At 40.0% G+C, this 14,916-nt stretch overlaps 1 protein-coding gene across 3 annotated transcripts in view; it reads left to right on the top strand.

Moving 5' to 3' along the window:
* Positions 1 to 14,916, top strand: part of GPHR (golgi pH regulator) — a 218,194-nt gene that overhangs the window by 70,090 nt on the left and 133,188 nt on the right. The window lies entirely within an intron of this gene.

Here is a 14,916-nt window from a genome sequence, read left to right as displayed (position 1 = left end):
CTGTTCTTAGGAATAATTTGCACAAAGTGAGCACGGTAACTTTGCCTGACTACATGATCAGCTGACACACGCTCATCACTAAACTTTATTGTAAAACTGAATGCCTTTTCAAAATATCAACTTTCAAGGTAACCAGCTTAAAAAAGCAGCTTTCAAACTATCCATCACTGACCCTACATTATTGGGAAGGCTCTCCTTTCTCACAGTTTTATAGCAGAGTAACATTTCTGACCTATTTACATGTACAGTAGGGCCCCACTGTGTGGCGTTACACCTTATGGCATTCCACTAATATGGACATTTCAAATTATGACGAAAACTCGCTATATGGCTCCCCACCTGACTTTCTAATATGGTCACTGTGCCCCACCCAGTTTGTTTACATTTTCCACGAGCTCTGTGAGCACCGCGTGTCTCTATTATGTCTGGAAACTTACCAAAATTTCAAGTGTTCTAAAGTTATTTCATGTTTTATATACACTCTGATAATAATATTTATGTGTACCTGTACCTAAATAAACTTAAACACTGTGCTGGCATGCAGGTACACATTTAAATCACTAATAATACACAATAATAATCACTCTGAGGTGCATTAAATGTTGTGTATTACATTAATATAAACATTTTCATTAATCCATCTACAGTGGACCCTTGGCTAACGATATTAATCTGTTCCTGAGAGCTCATTGTTAGATGAAATTATCGTTAGCTGAATTAATTTTCCCCATAAAAAATAATGGAAATCAAATTAATCCGTTCCTGACACCCCAAAGTATGAAAAAAATAAATTTTTACAACATGAAATATACATTTTCCTACACACAAAGAGAAGACGACATGCACAGTTAAAGACGACATGCACAGTTACTACTGTACTAAATAAAGAATACATGACACTTACCTTTATTGAAGATCTGGTGATGACTGATGGGATGGGAGGAGGGGAGATGGTGGAAGTTGTTATTGTTTGGAAGGGGAATCCCCTTCCATGAGGACTTGAGGTAGCAAGTCCTTTTCCAGGGTTCCCTTCTTCTTTTAATGCCACTAGGACCAGCTTGAGAGTCACTGGACCTCTGTCGCACAACAAATCTGTCCATAGAGCTTTGTACCTCGTGTTCCTTTAAGATTTGCCTAAAATGGGCCACAACATTGTCATTGTAATAGTCACCAGCACGGCTTGCAATGGCTGTGTTAGGGTGATTTTCATCCATAAAGGTTTGCAGTTCAACCCACTTTGCCCACTCCCTCAACTACCTAAAGTCATACCTTAGTAACAAACTCAATATTATTATTAATTTTTTTTTATTAACACACTGGCCGATTCCCACCAAGGGAGGGTGGCCCGAAAAAGAAAAACTTTCACCATCATTCACTCCATCACTGTCTTGCCAGAAGGGTGCTTTACACTACAGTTTTTAAACTGCAACATTAACACCCCTCCTTCAGAGTGCAGGCACTGTACTTCCCATATCCAGGACTCAAGTCCGGCCTGCCGGTTTCCCTGAATCCCTTCATAAATGTTACTTTGTTCACACTCCAACAGCACGTTAAGTATTAAAAGCCATTTGTCTCCATTCACTCCTATCAAATATGCTCGCGCATGCTTGCTGGAAGTCCAAGCCCCTCGCACACAAAACCTCCTTTACCCCCTCCCTCCAACCTTTCCTAGGCCGACCCCTACCCCGCCTTCCTTCCACTACAGACTGATACGCTCTTGAAGTCATTCTGTTTCGCTCCATTCTCTCTACATGTCCGAACCACCTCAACAACCCTTCCTCAGCCCTCTGGACAACAGTTTTGGTAATCCCGCACCTCCTCCTAACTTCCAAACTACGAATTCTCTGCATTATATTCACACCACACATTGCCCTCAGACATGACATCTCCACTGCCTCCAGCCTTCTCCTTGCTGCAACATTCATCACCCATGCTTCACACCCATATAAGAGCATTGGTAAAACTATACTCTCATACATTCCCCTCTTTGCCTCCAAGGACTAAGTTCTTTGTCTCCACAGACTCCTAAGTGCACCGCTCACCCTTTTCCCCCTCATCAATTCTATGATTCACCTCATCTTTCATAGACCCATCCGCTGACACATCCACTCCCAAATATCTGAATACATTCACCTCCTCCCTACTCTCTCCCTCCAATCTGATATCCAATCTTTCATCACCTAATCTTTTTGTTATCCTCATAACCTTACTCTTTCCTGTATTCGCTTTCAATTTTCTTCTTTTACATACCCTGCCAAATTCATCCACCAACCTCTGCAACTTCTCTTCAGAATCACCTAAGGGCACAGTGTCATCAGCAAAGAGCAACTGTGACAACTCCCACTTTGTGTGATTCTTTATCTTTTAACTCCACACCTCTTGCCAAGACCCTCGCATTTACTTCTCTTACAACCCCATCTATAAATATGTTGAACAACCACGGTGAGACACACATCCTTGTCTAAGGCCTACTTTCACTGGGAAATAATCTCCCTCTTTCCTACATACTCTAACTTGAGCCTCACTATCCTCGTAAAAACTCTTCACTGCTTTCAGTAACCTACCTCCTATACCATACTTCTGCAACATCTGCCACATTGCCCCCCTATCCACCCTGTCATACGCCTTTTCCAAATCCATAAATGCCACAAAAACCTCTTTAGCCTTATCTAAATACTGTTCAATTATATGTTTCACTGTAAACACCTGGTCCACACACCCCCTTCCTTTCCTAAAGCCTCCTTGTTCATCTGCCATCCTATTCTCTCTTATTCTTAATTCTTTCAATAATAACTCTACCATACACTTTACCAGGTATACTCAACAGACTTATCCCCCTATAATTTTTGCACTCTCTTTTGTCCCCTTTGCCTTTATACAAAGGAACTATGCATGCTCTCTGCCAATCCCTAGGTACCTTACCCTCTTCCATACATTTATTAAATAATTGCACCAACCACTCCAAAACTATATCCCCACCTGCTTTTAACATTTCTATCTTTATCCCATCAATCCCGGCTGCCTTACCCCCTTTCATTTTACCTACTGCCTCACGAACTTTCCCCACACTCACAACTGGCTCTTCCTCACTCCTTCAAGATGTTATTCCTCCTTGCCCTATACACGAAATCACAGCTTCCCTATCTTCATCAACATTTAACAATTCCTCAAAATATTCCTTCCAGTGGAAGATATTGAAGTAATTCTTCCAGAACTCTCTTAGGGTCAATTAAGAGTCTGTGGTTATGTCAAAGCACCTTTGAAACATTGTTTTGGTGTACAGTTTTTTGAAGTTTGCAATGATCTGCTGGACCATGGGCTGGAGAAAAGAGTGCTGTTAGGAGGCAAGAATTTCACTGTTACGAAACTGAATTCTTTAGACAATTGGTCTTCCAAGTCTGGGGGATGAGCCGGAGCATTGTCCATTAACAGGAGGCACTGGAGTGGCAATTTATTATCCAGAAGGTATTTCTTCACACTCGGGCCAAACACTTCATTGAGCCATTCCAGGAAAATTTTCCTAGTGACCCATGCTCTACTGTTAGCCTTCCACATCACACACAGTTTACTCATGACAACACTGTTTTTCTTGAAAACACTGGGCTTTTCAGAGTGATACACCAGTAAAGGCTTCACTTTGAAATCACCACCAGACTTCTTCTCAGGGTTGAAAAATATTCTAAAAAAAAAATTTTTTTTTCTTATGAAAAGATAATTTTTTTTTTTCCTAAATTTTATAGGCTAAAAAATTTTTTGCCATCAGTACTTACCGAGATATAGAGGCGTGAAGTTGACAGAAATTGAACCGCATACAGCAACATCACTGACTGCCGGTCACCCGGTTATCATTTATTTTTTTTTTTTCTACCTTTTCCTATTATATTTTAATATTTTTTTTCTTTTCAAGTAACTTTTATGACCTGTGAGACCAATATGAGGACTACTTTTATATATTCACTCTTTCTATACTACACTGTCACTACACAAACACTGTTGTCATTATATTGTTTACAAAACATGTTTACACAAATGAACAAAATAAAATGTTGTTTATTGCAGTTTTTCTATATTATGTATACATATATACAGTCATTGGACATGTTATTAGAAGTTCTGCAGCCTGTGGAAGTCTTTGAAACACAGTCTCATGCACAATTATGTTTTACACTCCTTGCACATAAAACAAGTGTCTCTGCATTGTTGTGGGCGCTTTTTTGTATGTGCACAGATGTAACACCTCTTCTGAGCCTTTTTCTTGAAAGCAGTAGCAGGCAGTTTCATTAGGAAGTGATCACTAGGCCTCAGACGAGAAGGTAATTGTTGATAATTTCGTGGGCTGTTTTCTATTGCAGGTGCTGTTCCTTGGCACTTGATTATTATTTGTCTAATGACAGACAAACAAAATTTGCCATATGGTGGTTTGTTTCTGGTCCTCATCTTATACATATTATAAGCATTGAGCATGGAAATGTCCAGAATATGGAAAAAGAGTTTTATGTACCACTTATAACTCTTGTGAACACAATCAACAAACCCAGTCTGCATGTCACATTTGTCCACTGAATGCATATTGAGGGTGTAGTCCATCACAGCTGCAGGTTTTAGAATGGGTTTATTGCTCTCTCTGTGCTGCCTGCCAGTGTCTGCCATTTCGTTAGGGTGAACTGATGACAACAGTGTGACATCTCGTTTGTCATGCCACCGAAATGCCATGATGTCATTGGCAGCAAACGCCTGCACCTCGCCTCTACAAGTGCCAGCGTCGAACCTGGGCATATGTTTTTGATTTGCCTGCACTGTGCCACACATATCTGTCATGTTCACTCGCCAGAAATCACTGAGTAAGGGGCTTGTGTACCAGTTATCAGTATATAATATGTGCCGCTTACCAAGATATGGTTCCATCATTGTTCTAACTACATCACCAGAGATACCCAGTAACTTCCTGGTATCTCACAATGTATTACTTCCAGTGTACACAATTATATCCAATACAAGACCACCGTAGCAATCACAAAGCACAACTTTATACCAAAGCATTTCCTCTTCAAATTCAAATTCAAATTCAAAGTTTATTCTCTATAAGGATTACAATGCTGAGTTTACAGAATTTGGTTATTGTGTGGTTTACAATGTAGTAAAATAATAATTACAGAGTGTACCACTAGAACACCTAGCATGGCTAGGCATTTCGGGCAGACTTAACCCTTTGACTGTCGCGGCCGTATATATACGTTTTACGAGGTGCCGTGTTTGACGTATATATACTCATAAATTCTAGCGGCTTCAAATCAAGCAGGAGAAAGCTGGTAGGCCCACATGTGAGAGAATGGGTCTGTGTGGTCAGTGTGCACCATATAAAAAAAATCCTGGAGCACGCAGTGCATAATGAGAAAAAAAAAACTGACCGTTTTTTTTAATTAAAATGCCGACTTTGTGGCCTATTTTCCTATAGTATTTATGGTTGTATTCTCGTTTTCTTGGTCTCATTTGATAGAATGGAAAACATATTACAGAAATAGAGGTGATGTTGATTGATTTTACTATAAAAAGAACCTAGAAATGGAGCTCAAAGTAGGTGAAATGTTTGATTTTTGCCAATGTTCAAAAGTAAACAAATGATGCCATTGTCCAATAAATGTCCAACTAGCCATTCTAATATGCAGTCATGAATGGGTTGATGTTATTTATTCAGTTATTACAGCATTGCAGTAGTCTGCATAATAGTAAGTCTAATATTTTTTGTTTGAATAAAAGTTCAAAATAGAAAGCAAGAGTAATATCAGAAGGGCCTGGAGACGTGACTGATGAACAAAGAAAACGTTATTTTAGAGCCAGGAATGTCTGCATTGTTCATTCTGGACCTTATTTTGAAATTGTCATATTTTTTAGTTTTTGTGAAATTGGCCAAATTGCAAATTTCTGACCACATTATTAGGTAGTTGAAATCAGTAAATGGGCAGTTTCTTGTATTCAATCAATAGAAAAAATGAAGTTCTAAAGAAATAGCTATGAGTTTGGGCGACTGGAACAATGGAATTAGCCGAAAATAGGGCTCAAAGTGGGCGAAATCGCCGATTTGTAAACAGCGCCGAGGTCGCTAACTTCGCGAGAGCATAATTCCGTCAGTTTTCCATCAAATTTCGTTTTTTTGGTATCATTACAATCGCGAAAAGATTCTCTATCATTTCATAAGAAAAAATAATTTTTTTTTTTTTTAAATTTTGCGACACCAGGAGACACCTCAGGATTGGGGGTTGTGACAGTCAAAGGGTTAAATTAAATCTTAAGTTTAAAATATTACAAAATTATGAGGTAAGTTGGTATTATGGCTAAGTGACTAAATACTAGTTTGTGAGTTTAGCAATGTGAATGCTTTTGTTTTGGCACTATACATAGTTTCAGTATTGGAGTATCACAGGCCAACTTATGACTAGTTAAGATTCATTATTTTGAGATTGAGATTGATATTTCTGTTTATGGTCAAATGGGTGAGTGAGTGTAAGTGTTAACCACCAGGTGGTATTCATGTAATTAGTTGACAGGGTGTATCAGGGAGATAAGATGTTTTCTGATGGTAGTTTTGAAGGTGATGAATGTGTCTGCAGTTTTAGAATTTTCAGGTAGGGTGTTCCAGATTTTAGGGCCTTTGACATACATTGAATTTTTGTAAAGGTTTAGTCTGACACGGGGAATGTCATAGAGATGTTTGTGTCTGGTGTTGTGCCTGTGGGTTCTGTCGCAACTATCAAGAAAGCGTTTTAGGTCAAGGTTAATATTGGAATTTAAGGTCCTGTAGATGTAGATTGCACAGTAGTAAGTGTGGATGTACTGAACAGGGAGTAAGTTTAGATCTATGAAGAGTGGGGGGGAGGGGGGTGTTGCCAGGGATGGGATTTAGTGATTATTCTTACTGCGGCTTTTTGTTGGGTTATTATTGGCTTTAGGTGTGTTGCTGCAGTTGAACCCCAAGCACAGATAGCATAGGTGTGGTATGGATATACAGTGGACCCTCAACCAGCGATTGCATTGATTAACGATAAATCTGACTCGCGATTCATTTAAACGCAAAAATTTTGCCTCGACTAGCGCTTAAAAACCCGACCAGCGCTTTTCGTTCCGTACCATACGCGTCCACTTTGCCCTGAGCGCGCCTCACTTGTCCCTTTGGTGCCAGCGTTTACAAGCCAGCCAGCCACCGCAGTCGCTTCCAAACATACAACTGGAACATTTCATATTATCACAGCCTTTTTAGTGATTGCACCTGCAAAATAAGTCACCATGGGCCCCAAGAAAGCTTCTAGTGCCAACCCTACAGCAAAAAGGGTGAGAATTACTATGGAGATGAAGAAAGAGATCATTGATAAATATGAAAGTGGAGTGCGTATCTCTGAGCTGGTCAGGTTGTATAATAAACCCCAATCAACCATTGCTACTATTGTGGGCAAGAAAACGGCAATCAAGGAAGCTGTTCGTGCCAAAGGTGCAACTATGTTTTTGAAACTGAGATCGCAAGTACTCGAAGATGTTGAGAGACTGTTATTGGTGTGGATAAACGAGCAACAGATAGCAGGAGACAGCATCTCTCAAGCGAACATATGTGAAAAGGCTAGGAAGTTGCATGACGATTTAATTAAAAAAATGCCAGAAACTAGTGATGTGAGTGAATTTAAGGCCAGCAAAGGTTGGTTTGAGAGATTTAAGAAGCGTAGTGGCATTCATAGTGTGATAAGGCATGGTGAGGCTACCAGTTCGGACCACAAAGCGGCTGAAAAATATGTGCAGGACTTCAAGGAGTACATAGACAGTGAAGGACTGAAACCTGAACAAGTGTTTAATTGTGACGAAACAGGCCTGTTTTGGAAGAAAATGCCAAGCAGGACGTACATTACTCAGGAGGAAAAGGTACTCCCAGGACATAAGCCTATGAAAGACAGGCTTACTTTGTTGATGTGTGCCAATGCTAGTGGTGATTGCAAAGTGAAGCCTTTATTGGTGTATCACTCTGAAACCCCCAGAGTGTTCAGGAAAAACAATGTCCTCAAGGCTAATTTGTGTGTGCTGTGGAGGGCAAACAGTAAGGCATGGGTCACTAGGGACTTTTTCTATGACTGGTTACACCGTGCATTTGTCCCCGATGTGAAAAATTACCTAATTGAAAAGAAATTAGACCTTAAGTGCCTCCTGGTATTAGACAATGCCCCTGGTCATCCTACAGATGTGGCAGAGCGACTTTCTAGGGACATGAGCTTCATTAAGGTGAAGTTTTTGCCTCCTAATACCACTCCTCTCCTGCAGCCCATGGACCAGCAGGTTATTTCCAACTTCAAGAAACTGTACACAAAAGCTATGTTTGAAAGGTGCTTTGTAGTGACCTCAGAAACTCAACTGACTCTAAGAGAGTTTTGGAAAGATCATTTTACCATCCTCAATTGTGTAAACATTATAGGTAAGGCTTGGGAGGAAGTGACTAAGAGGACATTGAACTCTGCTTGGAAAAAACTGTGGCCAGAATGTGTAGACAAAAGGGATTTTGAAGGGTTTGAGGCTAACCCTGAGAATCCTATGCCAGTTGAGGAATCCATTGTGGCATTGGGGAAGTCCTTGGGGTTGGAGGTTAGTGGGGAGGATGTGGAAGAGTTGGTGGTGGAGGACAGTGAAGAACTAGCCACTGATGAGCTGCTAGATCATCTTGAACAGCAAGAGGGCAGACCTGAGGAAACTGCTTCGGAGGAGGGGAGAGAGAAATTGAATAAGTTGCCTACTTCTAAGATTAAGGAAATCTGTGCAATGTGGCTTAAAGTGCAAAGCTTTATGGATGATAATCACCCTGACACAGCTACTGCAAGCCATGTTGGCAACCTGTACACTGACAATGTTGTGAACCACTTTAGGAAAGTCATAAAGGAACGAGAGGTACAGGCCTCCATGGACAGATATGTTGTGCGACAGAAGTCCAGTGACTCTGAAGCTGGTCCTAGTGGCAGTAAAAGAACAAGGGAAGTAACCCCAGAAAAAGACTTGCTGAATCAAGTGCTAATGGAAGGGGATTCCCCTTCTAAACAGTAAGAAGATAACGCTCTCCCCTCCTCCCATCCCATCAATCATCACCAGATCTTCAATAAAGGTAAGTGTCATGTAACTGTGCATGTAATCGTCAGTTTGTGTGTATTAAAATTAATATTTCATGTGGTAAAATTTTTTTTTTTTCAATACTTTTGGGTGTCTTGCACGGATTAATTTGATTTCCATTATTTCTTATGGGGAAAATTAACTTGACTAACGATTATTTTGACTAACGATGAGCTCTCAGGAACGGATTAATATCGCTGGTTGAAGGTCCACTGTATAAGTGAATGGTATAGTGTGAGAAGGGCAGTTTGCGGCACGTAGTATTGTATCTTGGAGAGGATCCCAACCGTTTTGGATACTTTTTTGGTTATGTGTTGGATATGGGTGCTGAAGTTCAGGTTGTTGTCGAGGTATAGGCCTAGGAATTTGCCCTCATTATGCCTGGCAATTAGAGTGTTGTCGATCTTAATGTTAATTTGCGCATCTCCTGCTCTGCTACCAAACATAATGTAGTAGGTTTTGTCAGTGTTAAGCGTAAGTTTATTGGCTGTCATCCAAGTCGATATTTTGATCAGCTCATCATTAACAATGGTGTTGAGGGTGGCAAGATTAGGGTGAGAGATGACATAAGTCGTGTCGTCAGCAAAGAGAATGGGGTTCAGGTGTTGAGATACGTTTGGAAGATCATTGATGTATATGAGGAAGAGCAGGGGACCAAGGACACTTCCCTGCGGAACTCCAGTATCAATTGGCTGTGTTGTTGATGCTGTGTCTTTAATGGTGACATACTGATACCTATTAGTAAGGTAAGATTTGAAATATGCAAGCGCATGGCCTCTTATACAATAATGGTCAAGTTTGTGGAGTAGGATGCCGTGGTCTACTGTGTCAAAAGCTTTTCTTAGATCAATAAAAATTCCTAGTGGATATTCCTTATTTTCCAATGCTGTGTAAAGCAGATCTAGCATTTTTATGGTTGCATCATTAGTACTTTTATTTTTCCTGAATCCAAATTGGCAGGGGTTGAGTATGTTTTGTGCCGTTATAAATGAATATAGTCTCCTGTGCACGAGTTTCTCAAAGATTTTGGATAGCAATGGTAAGTTTGATATTGGCCTATAGTTGTTTAAATCTGTAGGGTCACCACCTTTATGTATTGGTGTAACCCTTGCCGTCTTGAGTAGTTTTGGGAAGGTGCTAGTTTCTAGTGACTTGTTAAAAAGTAATGAGATAGCATGAGAGAGGACATGGGCCACTCTCTTGTACAATAATGGTGGGACATGAGACAGATTCCCTGAGTTATTTTTAAGTGACTTTATAATCTCGGTGACTTCCATGGGCTCAGTTGGAGAAAGATAGAAGGAATTTGGGAAATTCCCATCTAGGTAGTCCCCGGCATGGGCATTGGTGCGTGGGATTTTATTGGCGAGATTAGAACCTATGGTTGAGAAGAAGTCGTTTATCTTGTTAGCTGTGTCAGTGGGATGCAGTGGTGTTTCATTAGGTTTAGTTAGGGCAATATTCTTGTTTTTTTTCAGTTTGTGGGTCCCTAGAATCTGAGAGAGTGTTTTCCAGGTCTTTTTTATATCTCCTCTTGTGTCAGTGAATCTACTGGAGTAGTATAGTTGTTTGGCTTTCTTTATTACTTTGGTGAGGACTGATGAATAGTGTTTAAGAATATCTTTGTGTATTAAGCCCTGTCTATATTGCTTTTCATATTGGTGTTTCTTATCAATGGATTTCAGAATGGTGCTGGTTAGCCATGGGCAACCAAGCCGTTTGTTTGTGGTCTGTTTCGTTTTTATAGGACAATGTTTGTTGTATAGTCTAAGTAATTTGTTAAGAAAAATGTCTGTCCAGTCATCATTACCATTGGCCTTGAAGAATTCTGTAGGCCAGTCAACAGTAAGACACATATGCAACAGTTAGGTATCTTTATTTCGAAACGTTGCATATGTGTCTTACCTAACAACCTGTCGATATTTTATACCATTTTAATGTTCAATCAGTCAACAGTCTCTAGGTCAGCTGTGAACTTCCTTATTGAGGCCTCGTCATGGAGTCTAAATGAAACTTTGTTGTATTCAAGTGGTGGTTTACTAATGTTTGTCAAGAGGAAGGTAGGGTAGTGGTCTGTAGTGCTATCTGTGATTATCCCTGATTTAAGGGGGGCTAGTATATTGGTCCATATGTGGTCTATTATGGTTGCACCTGTTTCATTGAGCCTGGTTGGTTTAGTTATTGTTGGTATGAGAAGTGTGTTGTTCATATTGTTGATGAAATCAGTTACAGGCTGATCATCTAGTAGGCCAAGGTTGATGTTGAAGTCTCCAGCTAAGAGAAGGTGGTGCTTATTCATTTGTCTGTTTGTTATTAGTGCCTTTAGTTTCTCACTGAAATTTGGGATGTTTGTGTGGGGTATCCGGTAAATGGCACCGATTGTTATAGGTGTCTTAAGGTTTTTTACAGTAAAATTCTTACTTGGTATATACTGCTTGAACGACAGTCTTCCTCCGAACAGAATCAAAGACTCATCAGTAACAAGCTTCCTGAAGGGATAAAAATACATATTGAATTTCTATTTCAGATACACAAACACATTCCTAATCTTATATAACCTGTTGTTTCTGTCAAGCCTGGTTTTGTCTAAGAAGTGAAGCATAGGTAACAGCAGCACAAATTGATTCACTGGTATAATATCTCTGAAACCTGGGGTTGCAATCAGGTAGTCTGTCGACCAGTATGATTTGACACTGTGCTTATACACATGTGGCATAAGCATTATTGTGGCAAACAAAAGATACATCTCAGCCACAGTTGTTTCCTTCCACTGGTGTAGGCGTGATTTTGGTGAAAGTATTGTGTTTGCCATGGTGTAATCAAAGTATCTATTGCTTTCCCTGACAATAATTTCCATCAGGGGTTCGACAAAGAATAACCTGAAGCATTCCAGTTCAGTGGCAGTGTTCCTAAGTGTACAAGATGGCCATATTTCACTTTGACTTTCATCAAAGTGATGAGGATTGGGAGCAAAATTGGCAGCTTCCTGCCAGTCCCAGGTGCAGTCTGCTAGTGGGTACTGGATACTGACAGGTGGCTGTCGAGGTTTTGGTTGTGGAGGTTGGTGTGGTGGGTGGGTGGGTGAGGTTGGTCTTTGTTGTAGCTGAGCTGACTCAGCAGCATGGGTAACAGCATGGCCCACTGCTGGTGTCTCTCGGCGGGCCCCACTATAACCACTACCATTTGCTGCCGCATCCAAATTTTCAACCCAATTGCAATACTATCATCTTTATTTTCACTATCTGTGCCTGTTGTACGGCCACAGGATATACTCCAATATGTACTCCTTACCCTTGGAATAGCATATAGCACACTTCCAGAGCGCATATACCGTCATGTATACTGATGCTTCACTGGGGAATATTCCACTTCACTTTCGCTACTGGAACTGTTTTCATAGGCTTGTAGTTCATATTCACTATCACTATCATCATCATTGTTCACATCTGAGTCCTGGATATGGGAAAATACGAGTTTCCTCTTTCATTCTGGTACAATTGAACATGAACAAGACGGCCCAGCACCAGAGGTGGAAGGTTGAGGGTCATCTGGAATTTCCTCACTATTACCGGTATTATGGTCGTTATTTTCAGTCACAACCTCCTGAAAACTTTGAAAGTCATCTTCACTGACACTTACATCTGTATTAGAACTTTCATTGGGGAACAAAAGTGTCCCAGTTCCCCGAGGAGTGAGGTGTTTCTTACAGCGAGGCATGGTGAACAAGGTATACTAAATGGTGTTCCCACAATGCACCACTGGGTGCCTGATTTTTTCCTAGTGTGCACACTGACCATGCAGACCCATTCTCTCGCATCTAGGCCTACCAGCCGTTTCCCGCTTAATTTGAGGCCACTAGAATTTATGCACACTAGTATGGCACCAACCCTGGCGCGTAAGCCGTACTAGTACAGCACCAACCCTGAAAGGGGTTAAGAATACAAATGCAAGAGAAATAATATTATTTATCTTTAATTGTGGTTGCTGGTGTATGTCAGTGATTGTGAAGAGTGGAGATGCATTGTGTGGCCCTACTGGACTGAAGTGGATGGTTGTTGGTTGTCGGCAGAATTGGTATTAGTCGATGGCTGTATTGGAGTGTGCATAAATTCTGTAATGGGTCTCTTGGTTCTTTTACCCTGCAGTACATTATACAGCTGATGGTAAAGCATCATCAGTTGCTCTAGACCCCATTTCAAAGCACTGCTTCCAGATTTGTCAGGGTCCTCTTCATTGAAAAATCCTGCTAGTTTAGTAGCAACATGGAACTGCTCACGTAGCTGCTACAATGTTAACTGTTTCTCTTCAGGTTCTTCATCATCATCATCATCTGTTATCTGGCTCCCTTGTAACAGAGCTCTGACAACATTTCCTCTAGACTCCTGTCTTCTTCTTCATCATCATCATCATTATCATCATCTAAGAGCTCATTCACATCTTCTTTCACATCTTCAAAACCATCACCTGGTAATATCCTTGCCAGCAGAACAATTTCCTGAACCTGATTCTCAAGCAAGGTAAAACCAGTGAAAGAATTAACTACAGAAGGCCATAACTTTCCCCAGCCTTCATTTAATGTTGATTGGGGAACTTCATTCCATGTACCTCTAGCATAGCTGATGGCATCTGCAATGTTAAATTTATTCCAGAAGCTTGGTACTACCAGGTTGGAGTCAGAGTCCATCCAAATTTTCCCTTCCTGCAAACCAAACCATGTTAAGTTAATTTTACAAAGTGTATAAAATTATGCCTCAATTTTTCAATAGTGTAATAAACAAAATGTGCCAAATAAATCTGTGTAATATAAGGGTCTACTGTATTGTTTTTAATGCCTAGCTCTATTGCTCACATATGTTAGTGTAAACTTGTTATCTGGCATTTGCATTTATAAGTGGAAAAAAATGGTGTTCTGCTGTCCGGCGATGTCCACTTTCCAGCAGTAGCCTGGAACCTAACCTGCTGTATAAGTGAGGCCCTATTGTACTGACCTCTTTCACACACTTTTCACCAGGTAAGAGTTTGTGCTACTTATTGAATAAGCTCTTACTTTCTTTTCATTATCTCTAGTTGTACAAATGGTGAATTCTCTCAGATCATAAGTGGGAGTAGTCTGCATCGCACATACTCCACCTTGTAGCATATCTAAAATTTCAACTTCCTTCAGTACCATCAGTGATTTACCTTTACCTTTATTCTTTTTGGCACCTTCAGCATCATTAGTATTCACTAGTACTCCTCATGGATACCATGGCTAATATTCAGAGATGAGGTGGGTGTTCTGGAGAAACCAAAATCATTTGATAAACAGAGTGCATAAGGCAATTCACTCTCCCAAAAGCAATTGTAGATAGTGTGGGTGGCAGTAGGGAAGGAGAGGGGCTGTGCTTCTTCACTGGTACTCAATACCCAGATTTTGTGCATAACTTTACAGTGCATAATACCAAGTTTTATGTATGCTGTAAAATTTTAAGTGCACTTTATTGATTGTATGTACAAAAACTGTGCTATGTGATGTTACTTTATATGAGGATTTCTTCTTCTTCTTCTTCTTTTTTTCTTTTTTTCTTTTTTTTCTTTTTTTCTTTTTTTCTTTTTTTCTTTCTTCTTTTTTTCTTTTTTTCTTTTTTTCTTTTTCTTTTTTTTTTTTTTTCTTTTTTTCTTTTTTTCTTTTTTTCTTTTTTCCTTTTTTTCTTTTTTTCTTTTTTCCTTTTTTCCTTTTTTCCTTTTTTTCTTTTTTTCTTCTTTTTTTCTTTTTTTCTTTTGTCTTTCTTTTTTCTTTTTTTC

Source organism: Cherax quadricarinatus, chromosome 12 (assembly GCF_038502225.1).
Source record: "Cherax quadricarinatus isolate ZL_2023a chromosome 12, ASM3850222v1, whole genome shotgun sequence".
Lineage (NCBI taxonomy): Eukaryota > Metazoa > Arthropoda > Malacostraca > Decapoda > Parastacidae > Cherax > Cherax quadricarinatus.
This window is presented reverse-complemented; position numbering and strand designations above follow the sequence as displayed.